Genomic DNA, 17,579 nt, shown 5'->3' on the forward strand with positions numbered 1-17,579 from the left:
TGTCCCAGCTTTTTTGGAAACGGTGTTGTATTGCTGCATTACAGTTATTGATTAATTCATGATGGTGGGTTATAATAGTATTCCCAGCTATGGGAGCGCTATCCACCTTTCAAAAAAGGGTGGAAAAACATATAAAAATCTCTCTCTCTATATATATTTCTTCATGCATACTTTTTAGTAGCTTAAGGTACATTAAAACCATTCCAGTTGAAGATATAATATACATTACATACAATGGCACAAGTATCTGGTACCAAAAGTTATGGGAAATTATTGTTGTACAACAAATAGTCAAGATTTTTAAATGCAAACCCTATATTTTAGCACCAATACTAATAATAGCAAGATACCTTTATCTTTGTTGTTGACTTAAGTGACAATAACCGAGACATAAAATCTCACTCTCTGGAACCATTTATAAATGCCTAAAAAAACAAACACACTTGTTAGCGTTTTTTTTGTTTTCCATTTTTTGCTTCCTGTTTCAATGTTTATGTTTCACATTGACAAGAATATAGACCCATCAAAGAGGCCGGTGACATAAAGCCCATGAGCTAAAGTAGTCCAGGAAGGGACAAAGATAGATTTCAAAAGGAGAAAAAGGAGAATGTGAACTGTTTTGCTAAATATAGAAAGAAATATAGTAAAGGAAGAGGTGCAATGGTTGAATGAAAGAAAATATTAGTGAATGTGTGGGAGAAGAACCCTTTTCAGGCTGACATGTTATATTTTTGTCAGTTGACGTAGATTTAGTCTGTTATGTGCTGGGTAATGCAATATACATCCTTATTAGTCATTATTTCATGCTGCCTGGGTTGGTACACCGAGCACATAGGCAATATGCAGCGCATAGGCATTAAGTATTGTACAATTTTAAACTTTATTTGCATTGTACTTAAAGGGGTGGGTCACCTTTAAGTATGTTATAGTGAGCCTATTTCTAAGCAGCTTTGCATTTAGCCTTCATTGTTCTGTTTTATAGTTGTTGAATTATTTCAAATTTCATAATTCTTCTTCTAAAGATTTCCAGCTTTCAAATGGGGGTCACTGACCCCATCTAAAAAACAAATGCTCTGTAAGGCTACAGATAAAACAAATGCTCTGTAAGGCTACAGATTAATTTTCATTGTTACGTTTTATTACTAATCTTTCTATTCAGGCCCTTGCCTATTTGTGTTCCAGTTTTTCATTCAAATCAATACATGGTTGCTAGGGTAGTTTGGGCCATGGCAACCAGATTGCCAGACTTGCAAACTGGAAAACTGCTAAATGAAAAGCTAAGTAACTCAATAACTACATCATACTAAAAGTTAATGTTAAGTGTTTTACTGTAATATACCACTGCCTGCGTTTTCTAGGTAGGTGGAGAGAAGAGGATCTGCTTACATTAGCAGCCCAGTGTAGATGCTCTAATGGGGACAGCTTAAGCCTGAGTGCAGTTACATGGAGCAGAGATCTGCCTATAAATGCCCACTTTCATGTTGCTGATCTCCAGTCTGCTCCATGTAGCTACACTCAGACCAGAGCTGTGTCAGTGCAGTTACAGGTAGCTGCGGAAGAGAACGGATCAACTTTATACCTGGCTACAAAAGACAGGCAGAAAGAAGCAAAGCCAACACTTGGGGCCATGGCAGATGGGAGGATTTGTCGCCTGCAGTAAATCTATGCTACCCTGGGCAAAAAAACTTTCAAAAATGCCTTTCCCTTCACTTACCTTTGGATTAATGCTTCTTTGCAGGAAAATGCAAAAAAAAAGGCAATTTTATGCGATTAAGCCGGATCACCACAAATGACTTTGGCCTAAGTACCCTTTTTTGTTAGCTACACAGGGTACGCAATAATTGGAGAGAAGGGGCTAATAATATAATAAGTCAAACTATGCAGTAATTTGCTTGGTTACATTATACTCTTTAGGGAATGTAAGGGCTTTCTTTAAACATAATCACCAAAGAATTACTAACATAAAGTAAATATAAGTCACATGGTACTGGCAGTTCTAATGTACCTATTTTGCTTGCTTAGTTACCAGTTTGAAGGAATTTCGGAGTGATAATAGCAACCTAAACAGAAGAGAGCACAATGAAGGATAAAAATAGCAAGAAATATGAGCTATCAAAAATTCATAGCACTCCGCACCTCTTTTCACTTCATTATATGCCATTAAATATTATATGTGATGCAAAACAGTTCTTTAGTGGACAAGCTCAATAAAATACTTATGTTATTAAAAGAAGAATGCTTTCTAGGACTCATTTATGATTGCTAGGCACAGCACTAGGTACAATATATCTTCCAGGACAGCACTCGGTTTTAATTAAAAAACCTTTATTTGTTTATGGCAGCTCATGGATACTGATCATTTTCAGCCTCTGTACTGGGTGTGCAGTAATTCATAAGGTGCTTGCACCCATATGTGCTTCTTTAAACTTGATTTCAGTGTCTACTTGCCAGTTGGACCAGGTTTTATGCATATAGAGCTTGGTGCAATTTAAAGAGCACAGAGCTGCAAGTGAGCCTAGCAAGCTCTGGGATTACTGCTTTCCTTGAGCAGCTGGTATTTTCTTGGCTCCTTTTGCATGTTGCACGTACAGGCAACCCCAGATGTGCCAACTGAATTGTGCACACATTGACACATCAGATGCAAGTAGTTGTGCACACAGTTTTTTTCAGGAAAAGCAACACACTGTTATATAGTGGAGAAATGTGCAGAATGGAAGATTTAAGACATTTGTTCTGCTGGAGGGGCTCTAAAGTTACACCACTGGCGGATTATTTGCATTTGGAACTTTGCACTTGCTTTGTAAATAAGCCCTTTTGAAAGAAAAGAGAAGGAATATTTTTGTGAGGAAAACTTTATAGGTAAAGAACAAGAACACCATACACCCAACAAAATTCTGAAAACAATTACATGTAATATAAAAAATACTATACAGCATGGTATGGTTTAGATCTGTAATTCTGCAAGAGGCAAAGGCAGTTGCACATTGCACATTCCGCCCAATTTCCCGCTACCTTAGAGGTCATAAGTGATCCCTTATGTTCATTTCATCTTTTTCCTGAATTAAGGGGCACATTTACTTACCCACGAATGGGCCGAATGCGTCCGATTGTGTTTTTTTCGTAATGATCGGTATTTGGCGATTTTTCGGAAAATTATCGCAACTTTTTCGTTGGCATTCCGAATGTTGCGCAAAATCTGCCGATTTTTTCGTAGCGTTAAAACTTGCGCGAAAAGTCGCGCCTTTTTCGTAGCCATTCCGAAAGTTGCACAAAATGTTGCGATTTTTTCGTAGCGTTCGGATTCATTCAAGCTTCAGTATGGTGACTTTTCTTGGGCCAGGTTGGAGCTGCAGGGTGCCATTGAGTCCTATGGGAGGTTTCCAAAATCATGCTAAGTCTGAAAGTTTCGCCCGCCACTTACGAGCGCTCAATACGAAAAAGTCGCGACAAGATACGAGCGAATCGTAATGGCTACGAAAAAGTCGTGTTTTTTCGCGAAAATCATATTGGTAACGAAAAAGTCGCGTCAATTTCCGAAAAGCCGTAAAGGCGCCGAAAAAAACGCAAAAAATACGAAAAAGTCGCAAAATGTTCGTTTTCCAATCGAAATTTTTCCAATTCGGATTCGAATTCGTGTCTTAGTAAATCAGCCCCTAAGACTTGTTTGAGACTGGCTGGTCATAATTATCCATATTACTTCCCATAGATATGTTTGAGGACATGCTTTCATATTATTGGAGCAGGAATAACTGAATGGGTCAGACGTGTAGTATTCAAGGAGAGCAGTAGCAGAAATATCTATCTCCCAACATGTTATCATGACAATGAAATTACATAAGACTATTCAATTAATGATATAATTATATTTTATCCCTACTAACAACAATTGAGAAGAAACATGTCTTCAAAGAATGTTTCCATTTATACATATCAGTGACAGCACCATCTATTCAATACCACTAAGGAGTCCCAAGCCGGACTTGGATTTCTTACTAATGAGTGCTATTCTGATATCTACTGCTGTCTTACTACCTTCCCATTGTTCTGCCGATCGGCTGCTGGGATGGGGGTGACATCACTTGCAGCTCAGCAGTAAAGTGTGACTGAAGTTTAACAGAGCATAACTCACATGGCTGTGTGACCCTGGGAAATGAAGAATATGGTTATCCCCATGTAATATTTCAAAATGAAATATTAAAAAATCTGAACTTTTAAAAAACAATTTAATTGCAGGCTTCTGCTGGAGAAGCTCTATTAACTGATGTGTTTTGAAAAAAAAACATGTTTTTCAATGACAATATTCCTTTAAGGAAAAGCACACCGAAATTTTACTTATAAAAGTCACAAAAGCAGCCAGTGTCTAAAACCAGATAGATCATGTTTGTCTTACCTGTGACTTGTAATAAAGATTACTGCACTCCCAAAAATCAGTTTCAAAAGAAGCTAAACAATAGTTTTTGCATAAGTACTTTTATATGAACTTCTTGTTAATAGTTTTATAACAAACACACCCTTCCTCTTTAAATGTTAATAGTTTTCATTGTTATCCCAAGGACCTAAGACTGCTGTACTTTCAGTTGCTAAATGGCTAAAGGGAAGGCTACACATGTCAGTATAGATCTGAACAGGAATCATAGAGCTCATTGGTACTATTTTCAGTATTTCGGTGCCTGTGTTTTATGGAAATATAATAACTTGTAAGTGTTTGTTTGCTATATATAGTTACTGCACTGACATCAGCCAAATGTTTTAGTGCAGCCAAAGAAAACATGCAAAGGTTAATAAGACCCAAAATTGAAAGGGCTTCATCTGAAGCTCATTGTACAACAATACACATTTTGCTAGTATGGCTTTAATGAGTGAGTCTTCGGTGACGTATCCAAGTATCTTGGAGTTTAATTTGAATAATAGTGAATAAGTAATGTAGCAAAGTGATGATGTCCAGGGATTTTCACATTAACCTGGTGGTCCATAATGATACTCAGTTTACTTCGTCAGCGCCATAAGTGCGATTTACTTTCTGTCTTCCTTTTTCCACTTCAACATTATTAATAATATTGCTCTCTGATGATTAATTTATTAGCAAAGAAACATAGCAGCACTTTTTTCTTTAACGTCTGTCTATGGAATTACAAAAGTAAATAAATATGATAGCGCAGGACATGCATGTTTATTTCCATGTTATCACTAAAGATCCAGTTGTAAATGTTCCAATATTGTGTAACAGGAAACTGCGAAGGAGAAGATGAGCATAAGGACTGAAGCTCTTAAAAGAATGTCAGCATCACAGTCCTGTCCATTATTGCATCAGTAAGGAGTTTACAGACATCTATGAAACTGACAAATGCAGAGCCATAAAGATTCTGACCTGTCAACATATGTAGCCTCTAATGTAAATGGAAAATGATGAAATGGTTTTGCAGCCCGTTTGCCCATATTGTCTCTGGGCTACACATCATGTAGGGATGTGGCATTTTCGTTCTGTTGATCAGGCATCCTGAGACTTGTCCATGGTGTTTTGGGAACATTTTATGACAAGAGTTTTGGAGAGCAGAAAAGCCTCAGAGAACACCGATGCCCATGGCCCTGGAGCTGGAACACTTTGTTCCATTGTTGATCCAACAACAGAATGGTCGGAATCTGTCCTCAAAAAAACGCATAGTAACCCAGGATCTGACATGGAGCAAATTTTGTGACCATTTCTGCATCATCTTTAGCATCTTTAAGGCCTCTGTAAATATTAATAAAATAAAATATATATGTAATTAATGTGAAAATATTTTTCCCTGTATTTTTGTCAAATGGTTATCAGTTCCATGAGTGTAATTAGTTAGCTTGTATTAACTGCTTCTTTAAGTAAATTATAGGCAAATAAGTCACAAGTCCATTAATTGCATCATCCTACTTTATATCTACAGCTCTCATGAGTTCATCCATATACAGTAAATCAAAGATGATCCAGTTAAGCAAGAAATATGCTTGGGTGTTGTATGGGAACTGGACTTTGTTGCCAAGATAAAATCTAGACCAGTTCAACCTGAGCTGCAATTAATTTTTATGAATATTTAACTGCATTGTCTTTTTTAATCTCTTAGTTATATGAACTGAAATATTTTGCTTTGCTTTGATACTTTTATTATGCAATTAGTGGCGTTAAAACCTAATTTTTTTGTTTACATTTTTATTTTGTAAATAAATGTATTATTGTTTACTCAATAGTAATGTTGAGCTGGCCACACAATGAGCGCAACAACCCTGATAATAAGAACTATTACACCAGAACTTTGTAAAATGGGTCCAGTTCTGCTTGTGATCTTAGAACTCCAATTAGAAGATACTGGCCCCCCCCAGCAAAATGTTCTTACACAATGATGAAGAAGACCTGTTTCACAAACATACATTGAAACTTTACACAGGGCACCACATGGCCTTCTACATTTCTTGACCCACAAGCTCACTCAGGGTGTTTAGTGGCAGGTATCTAGAGATTCAGTGTTGTTTTTATTATTTTGTTTAGTGCCTTTCCATTTGCTTAGAAAACAGTAGATTTGAAGGCATCTTGCCATTAACAATAGCCTTTGTCTGTTGAAGCTTTTCACCTAAGGTACTGTATAACACACCTGGAGATTACTCAACAAGATTATTCATTTTAAAAATGTGATTTTTGTAGGTGTCAATGCCAAACACAACGTGCTAAGACCCACTTGTGATGGTGGTACATTTTTTATTACAGGTCCTTAATATTGACAAGAAACTGAGGGTGAATATGTATCCAAGGGTTAACAGACTGTTTACTCGATATCTTTGGGAGAGAACTCTATAGCTCAATGCATAACTATATACATATGGAGATCTGTTATGAATCCTCTGTCTGCCCTTTAATAAATATGTCCCTAAGTCAATTCATGTTGTTATCTAACAAAGAAGAGCCAAATAAAAAGTAGGTGTGAATAAGGCACTTTAAGCTCATGTTAAAGCTGTGCTCCTCTTAATAATGTAGTTTGACAGTAGAGCTCAGGCATCTCTGATGCCATGAGAATTAATGACGTGCAAGAAGTTTCGTCTTTTCAAGGTTTTTCTGATTATCAGCCTTTTCCTAACTTGAAGAAGTGTTACTTCTGCACTAAATCAATTGAATGTGACATTAATCTGCATGCAGGTAGTTCCTCTCCACATTTGGGTTCGCTTTCCTTATCCTGTTGTGTCCACACTTGCAACACATCCTATGAATTGCCGCCAGTGACGATCAAAAAATGTTGCCACTCTAAAACAGCCATAGACCCCAGTGTATTTATAAAATGCCCATAGACTCCAATGGTTTCTATGCAGAAATAGTCGCCAAAAAAACCCACACATAAATTGCAATATTTCCATAGACTCCAATGCATTTTGCATGGAAAAAAATGCATCGATAAAAGGTAGCCGCTGCAAAACTCACATCGAAAAACCACCCATTGACTTCAATGCGTTTTGTGATTGTTGGGACAAATTCGCTTCCCCCCTAATAGCCCCTCAAGACAGCATGCTGATAATGATAACAATTGCAAACACACTGATTAAAAACCCAATGCCAGGATTTTTTACTAATTAGGTAAATTATGCCAAAGTAATAGTGAAAACTATTTTGCCTGTGTCCACTTAGGGCTCTGGCACACGGGGAGATTAGTCGCCCGCAACAAATCTCCCGTGTCTCGGACGACTAATCTCCCCGGATTGCCATCCCACCAGCGAAAATGTAAATCGCCGGTGGGATGGCATACGCGGCGGCGCGATTTCAGTGAGATCGCGCAAGTTTTCTCTCGAGGCAACTTGCGCAATCTCACTGAAATCGCGCCACCGGGTGTGCCATCCCACCGGGGACTTACACTGGGATGGCAGGTGATGGCAACTCGGGGAGATTAGTCGCCTGAGACACAGGAGATTTGTCGCGGGCAACTAATCTCCCCGTGTGCCAGAGCCCTTAAGGTAAAAAATATGGGGATTTCCATGCATTTTATTTTTCAGCTTTGTTCATATATTTGTAAATGGGCCCTCTGTTTTTCTAGTGTGGTATTATTTGTTTATTGAAGAGCATTTTTTTTTCTCTTGCACTGAAGGATGAAGCTATTTTCCATGGAAAATCATCATCATCATCATCATCACCATCATCATTTATTTATTTAGTGCCATCAAATTATGCAGCACTGTATATTTATTTATAACAAACAGGGATCTTGCAATAATTTAACAAACAAGGGTTTTCAGAGAAAGAATTGGATCAGAGGGCCCTACTGGCAAGAGCTTACAATCTAAAGTTCTGCTAATTCAGTCACTGGCAGTGACAAACAGGCACTGTTGAGAAATACTGACAATTCTGATTGTCATCCCCAGTTGTGTCTGCAATTCCCATGATTCTGTGTAATAATTATTTAGTACTTATTAGCCCATACTTGTCAGCCTTTATAACATCACCTCTGCATGCCGCAGCAATTGCGACAATTCTGTATTCATATCAGGCAGGGGAAGGCAAATAGGTATCCCATCTCCCACCCCCTAACTTGCACATCATTCAGACTGGCATGTTAGGTAGCTCCAGTAGGCACAGGCCTCAGGCATATGGCAGGCGGTAAGTACAATGATGCCTTGCACCCCCAATGCCCTCTGCAACTCATGCCAATTTTTTTTCAGTCTAGCATGTGGTGCAGACCCAGGATAGCATTGCATTTTAATGAGAATTATGAGCACCCTTTAAGTGCCCTTGCACTTTAATGCTGGATCTACGTAAGGCCCTCTCAAAGTTACATAGATAATTTGGACAATATAGGAAAAAAGACAGCCAATCAATTTCAGATCATCAGTGTATAACTTTGAGTTGAACCTCCTTTAATATAAAAATATGTAGCTATGGAAACCAAAATTATATTTATGTTTATATGGATATGTCTGTTTATATTTAAACATAGAATTTACGTTTACAGGCTGCTATATTTTCATATTCTTTCAGCTTATAGGCTCCGTTCTGTCTGGCTCTGTGACACTTGTCAATAGATCTAACTCTGTCATGTCCTGTTGTGATTTTACACTGCCCTGAGACCTGCTTTTTACCTATTCAATTTTCTACTTGATCTTTTGTTCTAGTTTCTCTTTTGTAAACAGTGGGTTTGTATTTTTACACTCTCTCATAATACATTAGTAAATATCCTGTCATGTGAAGTACTTGGTGAATGCACTGGTGACGGATCGACAGAGACGGGGTGATTTGATATGTGAGGGAAAAGCAAAGCCAAGATGAAGGTGTGCAGTTAAAAGAGGAATGAACTGAATTATGAACTGTTCCATTAATGAGTATCAATTCCTGGCTAGATGATACATACATAGCTACATATAAAAATTATATTTAAAAAAAAAACACATGTACATCAACTTCAGCCATTTGTCCTAGTAAATCCTGTTTAACTTTTAGCTGATCTGTAGCAACATGAAAACCCTAATCTGAAGTCAAATTCAATTCCAGTAAATGCCAGGGCCAGAAATAAGGGTAGACAGAAGAGGCACGTACCTAAGGCCAAGGGATAGGGGTGCTAGGTACATACCTTGTCTATCTGTCTACCCCTAGTTTGGCTCATTTTCCTCTCTTTCCTCTAATATGGTAATGCAATGTGCCAACTCATCACCATCAGGCATTGCACCAGTGCTTCTGCTTGTTAATCCCTCTTACTTCGATCCACTTCCCTCTGCTTATCATCTTACTTTGGCGTGGGGGGTCATCTGAGGCTTTTTTAGGGCTCCCCTTGAATTTAGCCAGAACTGATAAATGCTGTCTGTCAATTGGCTGCTACATTTAACTTGACCTGAACTGAGCAACCTTTGCACCTTTATTACATCACTTTATTACAAGGACAATATCTATTCTCTTGTGACCCCGATGAGCAAAAAAATGTTCTGAAGGCCCCCCCCCCAACCTCCTGTCCACCCCTCATAATATGCAACTTGATCTAAATAGAGCACTTCTGTATGTACTACAAATACTCTATCTGCTCTCAGGACAAAAACAATGCTTACCACAGGAAGCAGGTGTCAATGTATGCATCTCAGGCATTTAAGTAGTAGATTAACTGTGATCAAAAAGAAAAAGTATTAGAAAAATAAAAACAGATTAGTAGTGCTTTTAGGTTAGCGGCATGTCACTTTTCTTTCTTGTCGCGGACATTGTCATTTGTGTGCTATTCTGGGTGCAGCTAATTTTAGCAGTCACCTTCCTATTCGAGCCGTGGGCAGAAGTTTTCATGAATCATCTGAGACTCGTCACTAGTGCTATTGTCCATGACTATGCACATGAGAGATCTGTATAAGCAGCACTGTCCTAGCTGGAACCTTTATAGATTGCTATGCTCCAGCACGACCCAACTTCCTCTGCTCCAGCACGACCCAACTTCCACTGCTCCTGCACCTTTCCCAGTTTTTAAGTATATACAACTGTGTAAGAGTTGGTGGCCATACAGGATCCATAGCAAACTATAATCACTGTATAGCATTTATATACTGGCTGTAGAAACACATTAGATAAAATTTAGCAGCAACCTCCGATTATCAGATAGCATTTTCACCTGCATGCTAGAAGCAGCCAGAATAGGAAGGTTATATATCTAAAATCTAAAAAATTGCTTAGAATAAGTCCACTGATACTAATTATTGAAAAATTTCACAAAAAGGTAAAATTCCCCTTAAAAAGGGTTTAATCCAGACAGACACAGATTTACACACACAGATACATGCGTGCATGCATACACCAGGCAGTGCATGGGGGAGATACAGTATATTTAGGATGTGAAAGGCAGGCTGCAAAGTGCAAAAAATGTACACAATCCACCATGTTTGTTGCGTTGCACAGAGCCCTGCACATAGAAGGATTGTTGCAATTGCCGCGGCATGCCGAGGTGATGTTATAAAGGCTAACAAGGATCTTCACCACCTACAACAACAGAGTATGAGCTAATAAGTAGTCAATAATGATCACACAGAATCATAAGCATATACACTAGATCAACAGAAAAAAGTATTTCTTAGTAATTTCAAAACCAATGTACTGTCACGTTAATATGCATAATTATAAGAAATGAAGCAGTCAGTGCCTTTCAGAAATAGCCTGAATCTGAACTTCTACTTGGTGGTCCAACCCACCTTATGAAAGTCTGCCACATTGTAAAAATATAATCCTCTTACAAAGCGGAATAATTAACATGTGGCTTTCATCCAAGTGAAACATGTTTCATTTTACGTCACTCCCAACTGCAGGTTCACTTAACCTGAATAGATTTGTTCTCAGGAGAAAGACATTACTTAGCAGAGATGGTGTTTGTCATATGTGCAGCAGTGTGCATCCAGCATTGCCTGTGTGACTTCACGTTAGACAGCAGACTCACTGAACCCAACTGCTGATCTGTTTCCAATGTATAAGTGATTGCACTCCTGCAATTTAACAACTAAAAATCAAGAGCAATATTTACAAACTGGCCAAACATGCAAATTTGATAAGTTTGTTTAATTTTTTCAAATGTCACCGTCTTTCTTTTTTATAACATTGCCATGTTTAATTTTTAACATATTTGCAAAGCATTCCTACTTGAGCCTTATTGATAGTAAGGTATGAATAATGCTCAAGTAGAAATGCTTTGCAAATGTGTTAAAATTTAAACATAGGTGCAATCAAATTGATTGAAAGCTATAAAAATGCAAGGAATTTTACTACTTACATTGAAGCTATAGACCCATATTGACAGCCTCGGGGTCAGAATGGGGGGTGCAGGGTCTCCTCCGGCCCCGTCCCCCGCCGCGCACCCCTAAACCCCCCGCATGGGCCCCTGTCTATCGTCCTCCCCTGAACGTGTATGTGAAACACGTCAGGGGAGGACATCGGAGGCCAGAGGAAGCAGCAATAGGGTCGGTTCTGGGCTACTGGGGCCCACCGGGTATTTTCTTGGTGTCCCGGTGGCCCAGTCCGACCCTAGACAACTTCCTCAATGAGGAAGCTTCTGAATAAGGACAGAATGAAGACTCCAGTAGAAATTTTAGCATTGGACCAGGAGACAAATGAGAATATGTTGGTGATATTTTTAACGACTGTGTAGCACAGAAATACAAATGTCAGTTTGACATCACTTTGCTGCTTCTGTAGGTTCTAATACAGAGGGAAAAACAGCAAATTTGCAGTATGCATCAGTAACTGGGTGTGCACTGGTAATCTATGGTAGTTATGACAGAAATGGTGTCAGTGAATTGATGCTAAAGGCATGCCTAAATCTAAATCTGCTGTTCAGCTGCATGTAGAAGTCAGAGCAGTCGCTTGACAAGGGGACTCCTCAATTGCCCTTCGCTTTCAGCCATCCCTCTGAACCCCATTGTTACATACCTTAATAAAACACCAGAAGCCATAAATGGGTAAAAAGAGGCCACAGCATTTATTTACATTTTATCAAATAAATAGGACCTTGCCAGCCTCACTTCAAGGCAATATTCAAAGCCAGAATTCCATAAGAGATCGCTACTATGCTCTGCTATTCCTTAATGAAGATTTGAGATCAGCACTATGTCATTATATCCACCACTGAGTATTAGGCTGCCTCTACCTACAGAGAGGATGGCCCCTGACTCTACTACCAGCAGGAGCTGCATGTCCCACCATGAGAGAAGTTTAGCAGCCCTGCTGCCGGTCCTGAATCTGCAGTGCCTCAATGATAGAAAATGCAAGCAGGCTGTCCCCTAGCACAAGCAGTAGTAGCGTCTGTATCAATCAACCCACCGTGCAGTTTAAGGAGAGAAGCTCCTTTCTCCCTCTTTCTTTAAAAAATTTCTTGTGCAGTACACTGGCAAGGTCCTACCGCCACAACGAGCCCAACTGAAAACCTTCAGTTGGGTTCGTCTCCACCATAAATTTACAACTATGTTATAAAACATTTCTCTTTGTATCACACATACTGTACCACAGGATAGAATAAAATTGGCCATTAGCTCTATGGTATAAATATATATATATATATATATATATTTTTTTTTTTAAATATCATATGTATGCAAAAGATAAGTACTTTCCTTTATTGAAATACATTTAAATCTATGACCATGTGCAATTACCAACATGGGCAGCTATGTATATTTTTTGGACACGTTACAGCAAGGCAAAACTTCCCACTAGGATGCCTGGCATATCAGCCCAAATAGTTCTCAGCTAGACGACTTGATGAGCACAAAAACCAAAACCACTGGAGCATTCTATTGGCCAAGAGACTTGCCTTAAAATTTGTAGCATTATTTTGCTGCAAATTACCATGTATTCTGCCCATGTGGTAGACTAGGATGCAAACACGGACTTTCAAAGGAAATCTGATTCCATCCTGGATACCAAACTTGCACTTCTATTAATAACAATGGAGCACAAGTCAACCAACCACTTACCATGCCCTCCAGCTGTACACGCCTAGCTCAGAGGGTAAGATCAACTAATCCCTTACCAAGCTGCTCCCATAGCTGCCTGTCCTCTCTGTGGAGACCTCCCTCAGGCTGTACATGCCTAGCTCAGAGGGTAAGGTCATCCAACCACTTTGCCATACTAGTCCAGTAGCCGCCCATCCATACTGTGAAGACCCAGCTCAGAGACCCCAGCTCTGAGGTTAAGGCCAACCAACCACTCTACCATGCTGCTTCCGTAGCAGCCCTTCCACACATGTGGAGACCCAGCTCACAAACCCCAGCTCTGAGGGTAAGGCCAGCCACCACTCCACCATGCTGCTTCCGTAGCAGCCCTTCCATGCATGTGGAGACCCAGCTCTGAGGCTAAGGCCAACCAACTACTTTACCATGCTGCTTCCGTAGCAGCCCTTCAACACATGTGGAGACCCAGCTCAGAGACCCCAGCTCTGAGGGTAAGGCCAGCCACCACTCCACCATGCTGCTTCCGTAGCAGCCCTTCCACACATGTGGAGACCCAGCTCTGAGGCTAAGGCCAACCAACTACTTTACCATGCTGCTTCCGTAGCAGCCCTTCAACACATGTGGAGACCCAGCTCAGAGACCCCAGCTCTGAGGGTAAGGCCAGCCACCACTCCACCATGCTGCTTCTGTAGCAGCCCTTCAACACAAGTGGAGACCCAGCTCAGAGACCCCAGCTCTGAGGGTAAGGCAAGCCACCACTCCGCCATGCTGCTTGCCTAGCAGCCCTTCCACACATGTGGAGACCCAGCTCAAAGACCCCAGCTCTCAGGGTAAGGCCAACCAACCACTTCACCATGCTGCTTCCGTAGCAGCCCTTCCACGCATGTGGAGACCCAGCTCAGAGACCCCAGCTCTGAGGGTAAGGCCAACCAACCACTCCACCATGCTGCTTCCATAGCAGCCCTTCCACGTTATGGATGCCCAGCTTCAAGGGAAAGGCCAAACTGCTCCTGTCGCTGCTCCTGTACACTCGCTGCTCCCGTACACTCTACCCCAGCTCTGAGGGTAAGGCCAACCAACCACGCCACCATGCTGCTTCCAGTAATCAACCACCATCCACCTTCATGGACTACCTGGCATGCCAGCCACCCAACCGCTAGGGGTTGGGTGGGCAAGTGTAACCAGGCAGCCAATTGTTATCACTCCTGCAGACCCAAGCCCATCAAGCACCTGCCTCACTAAAAGTCGGTTGCATCCCAGCTAAGCTACAATAGGAAGGCTCTGTTTTTTTGTACTTACCCATCGGTATCTGGACTCCTACTAGACATACTAATAGAGGATTATACTATATGTAGGTTCTGTCTGCAGTAGCAGCGGATTGTCCTCTGAGCATGACCTGAAATCTGTGACTCAATAAATTAGAGGTAAGAATCCTACTAAAGGCTTCTAAATCGAGAACTATATCTATAGAAATACCATGCAATGTACAGACTTATTAAACCAAAGCCTGGGAAAGTTACTGTATTCAGGCTTTGCCCTATTCCTGACTAAACTCAAACTACTGCTCTCTGTGTAGCAGCAGCTCAGTGTCACAGCCTGGATTTCTATATATAATAGAGAGGATGCCTTTTTGGACCCAGGTTGACTCCCCTGCTGCCCAAGTGACTACAGTGCGATTAACTGCTATAATAACAACAAGGAAACAACTATTGAGCAGCCTGCCCAAATAGTTCTATCCCCCAATGCAAGTAATATAATGAGGAGTAAATTTGTATATACTGCAACAAATAACATTATGTAAAAGAGAGAGGTCTGCACATGGTCCATGATACACTCACAGGGGCAACTGTACTGTAATCCCCTCCTCACTCTCTCTCTCTCTCTCTCTCTCTCTCTCTCTCACTCTCTCTATATATATGTGCCGAAACACAGTAGAACTACTTCTGCCCTAGGTACACAGCGTGAATGACAATGTGTAGCCTCTATGTTGTCCAAATAACTAGATGGATATCTGGCAGGTTCTGCATGGGTTAATAATATATAGATAGATGACATCCGCAACTGGATCAGACCCAGTAAAATTAGAGGTCAAACTCTGACAGCAGGCTGCTGAATCAAATAACTATATCTATAGAACTACTGTGCAATACATAGTATTAGTAAAGCAAAGCCCAGGGCTTTGCCCTATTACCAACTGAGGCCCACCTCCAACTACAGCTCTCTGTATACTCCAACTACAGCTCTCTCTGTATACCCAACTACAGCTCTCTGTATACTCCAACTACAGCTCTCTGTATACTCCAACTATAGCTCTCTGTATACTCCAACTATAGCTCTCTTTATACTGTAATGAATTGCAGTAGCTGCCGCTCAATGTCCCAGCCTGGATTCCTATATAATAGAGAGGGTACATTTTTGGGCCCAGGCTGACTTCCACGCTGCCTGAGTGACTACAGTGAGATTAACTGCTGTAAAACTGCAAACAAACAGCAAGAGCCTAACAAGCAGCCCAAATAGATCTACCCCCAAAGCCAGCAGTATAGTGAGGAGTTAGTGAGTATATACTGCAGCTAATAACATTATATTACAGAGAGAGCTCTGCCTCATGTTTCTACCTGTTCAGACGATAGGAAGTGAACTGCATACCCCCCAACTGTCCCGCTTTTCGCGGGACAGTCCCGCTTTTCATGGCACATCCAGCTGTCCCGGATAGTTCCATTGAACTTTCCAGCACAGTGGGATGCGCTGGCTGTGCGGCGGCGACAGACTTCCCCGGCGGCTTTACTCGTTATGCAGCTCCTTATACAGCGCGACAGGCCCTTTTATAAAGTTGCGCCTGTGGGTACTTGTGACGTTATTACGCACGGGCGCAACCTTATAAAAGGGCCTGTCGCCGTCGCACAAGGAGCCGCAGACAAAGGAGGAGCTCCTGTGGGGGGTAATGTGTATGGGGGGTAATGTGTATGGGGGGCTACTGTGTATAAGGGCACTGTGTATGGGGGGCTACTGTGTATGGGGGGCTACTGTGTATAGGGGCACTGTATAGGGGTAATGTACAGGGGTAGTGTGTATGGGGGGCTACTGTGTATAGGGGCACTGTGTATAGGGGCACTGTGTATGGGGCTACTGTGTATGGGAGGCTACTGTATATGGGGGGCTACTGTGTATGGGGGACACTGTGTGTGGCAGGGTTACTGTGTATGGGGGGGCTACTATGTATGGGGGGCTCCTGTGTATGGGGGGCACCTGTGTATGGGGGGTACTGTGTATGGGGGGAAAAACTGGTACATGGTTATAACTCACTTATAACTGACTGCCTTCTCTCTATATTTGTATTTTATTTGTAGGAGTTGCTATATTGTTTTCCTTAGGTAGTACAGTATGTGGGTATAGCACATTTGCGTCTGATCCAGCCATTTCATCTATATAAAAGGAGTATTTTTTTTTTTAAATGGGGTGTGGTAATTGGGGCGTGGCCACAAAAGTGGGCGTGGTAAAAAAATTGCTGCACTGCGCGCGCCAAAACTTTTTGTCCCTCTTTTCATTTTTCAAATGTTGGGAGGTATGGAACTGCTTCTCTTGTGACATCACATCCCTATCCTTCTCCACCCCCGGCCCTGTTTCCCCCCCCCTTAATTTATTGCTTCTCACCCAATCACAGCTCCATCTGATTCTGCCAATCTTTAAACATAAACCAGTGTAATCTGGCTGCTGGTCATTCGGATCCCTTGTCATGCAGCCCCTGTGTTTATAGCTTCAGGGCTTCCTTTATATAAGAAATTATATAGATACCTGAACAGTTAGATTATCGTGTGTCAACAAATATGGGCATGTTCTTTTGCAGACATACACCTTCATGGGTACAAACCTGAGGGAGTTGCACCCAGGGACTAAACTAGGGGTAGGCAGAAGAGGCACCTGCCTAGGGTGCAATAGTTGGGGGGGGGGCATGTGCTTCTTGTTCTCTTCTTTCTCCTACTACTGGTTCTGGACCCTTTCCTCCCAGTGCAGCGGCCCCGGTAATACCGCCCTGTGTGCGCATGGGGGGTTGTTGGCAGTGGGTGGGCCAAGGTTGCTTAGGGTGCCTGGCCGGCAAAGGGGGGCTGCCTCGGGGCTCCCCCATAACAAATCCGGCGTTCTTCTCTTCTGCCTAAGGATTGTAACAGGTATTA

Source organism: Xenopus tropicalis, chromosome 1 (genome assembly GCF_000004195.4).
Source record: "Xenopus tropicalis strain Nigerian chromosome 1, UCB_Xtro_10.0, whole genome shotgun sequence".
In the NCBI taxonomy this organism is placed as follows: domain Eukaryota; kingdom Metazoa; phylum Chordata; class Amphibia; order Anura; family Pipidae; genus Xenopus; species Xenopus tropicalis.